Source organism: Triticum dicoccoides, chromosome 4A (genome assembly GCF_002162155.2).
Source record: "Triticum dicoccoides isolate Atlit2015 ecotype Zavitan chromosome 4A, WEW_v2.0, whole genome shotgun sequence".
Taxonomy (NCBI): domain Eukaryota; kingdom Viridiplantae; phylum Streptophyta; class Magnoliopsida; order Poales; family Poaceae; genus Triticum; species Triticum dicoccoides.
In genome coordinates this window covers 171852732-171854560 of record NC_041386.1, presented here as the reverse complement: position 1 = coordinate 171854560, position 1829 = coordinate 171852732, and positions in this window count along the sequence as shown.

The following is a 1829-nucleotide window of genomic DNA, read 5'->3' as shown; positions in this document are numbered from 1 at the left end:
TGGGTGTACCAAACGTCACAACGTAACTGGGTGACTATAAAGGTATACTACGGGTATCTCCGAAAGTGTCTGTTGGGTTGACACGGATCAAGACTGGGATTTGTCACTCCGTATGACGGAGAGGTATCACTGGGTCCACTCGGTAATGCATCATCATAATGAGCTCAAAGTGACCAAGTGTCTGGTCACGGGATCATGCATTACGGTACGAGTAAAGTGACTTGCCGATAACGAGATTGAACGAGGTATTCGGATACCGACGATCGGATCTCGGGCAAGTAACATACCGATTGACAAAGGGAATTGTATACGGGGTTGCTTGAATCCTCGACATCGTGGTTCATCCGATGAGATCATCGAGGAGCATGTGGGAGCCAACATGGGTATCCAGATCCCGCTGTTGGTTATTGACCGGAGAGCGATCTCGGTCATGTCTACATGTCTCCCGAACCCGTAGGGTCTACACACTTAAGGTTCGGTGACGCTAGGGTTGTAGGGATATGTATATGCAGTAACCCGAATGTTGTCCGGAGTCCCGGATGAGATCCTGAACATCACGAGGAGTTCCGGAATGGTCCGGAGGTAAAGAATTATATATAGGAAGTGCTATTTCGGGCATCGGGACAAGTTTCGGGGTCACCGGTATTGTACCGGGACCACCGGAAGGGTCCTGGGGGTCCACCGGGTGGGGCCACCTATCCCGGAGGGCCCCATGGGCTGAAGTGGGAAGGGATCCAGCCCAAAGTGGGCTGGGGCGCCACTTCCCCCTAGGGCCCATGCGCCTAGGGTGGGCGAAACCCTAAAGGAAGAGTCCTAGGAGGGGAAGGCACCTCCTAGGTGCCTTGGGGAGGAGGGATTCCTCCCCTTGGCCGCACCCCCCTAGGAGATTGGATCTCCTAGGGCCAGTGCCCCCCTTTGGCCCTCCTATATATAGTGGGGGAGATGGAGAACTTCTTACCTTGACCTTTGGTGCCTCGCTCTCCCTCTCCAACACATCCTCCTCCTCCATAGTGCTTGGCGAAGCCCTACCAGAGTACTGCAGCTCCATCACCACCACGCCGTTGTGCTGCTACTGGAGCCATCTCCCTCAACCTCTCCTTCCCCCTTGCTGGATCAAGAAGGAGGAGACGTGGCTGTTCCGTACGTGTGTTGAACACGGAGGTGCCGTTCGTTCGGTGCTAGGATCTTCGGTGATTTGGATCACGTCGAGTACGCCTTCCTCATCCCCGTTCTTTGAACGCTTCCGCTCGCGATCTACAAGGTACGTAGATGCATCTAATCACTCGTTGCTAGATGAACTCCTAGATGGATCTTGGTGAAACCTTAGGAATTTTTTTGTTTTCTGCAATGTTCGCCAACAAAAAATACCAAAAATATTTATCTTATTATCTCTATCAGATCTCACTTTCGTAAGTGACTCTGAAGGGATTGACAACCCCTTTATCGCGTTGGTTGCAAGGTTCTTGTTTGTTTGTGCAGGTACTAGGCGACTTGCGTGTTACCTCCTACTGGATTGATACCTTGGTTCTCAAAAACTGAGGGAAATACTTACACTACTTTGCTGCATTACCCTTTCCTCTTAGAGGGAAAACCAACGCATGCTCAAGAGGTTGCATCCAGCTCTGCGATAGTGCTCGGCGACCAGCCCATCAATGCTACGGGGATGGTCGCTTGCGCGAGCGTAGCGATGGGAGCTGGGACGGGAGCGGGTGCGGCAACCGCCGGGGCCAGCTCGTTCTGGGCCATGTCCATGAGGCCCCATTCCTCCTTATTTTCTATCTCCTCTGGCTCGGAGTTGACTTCACCAAACTTGAAGACTAGTGGCAGAT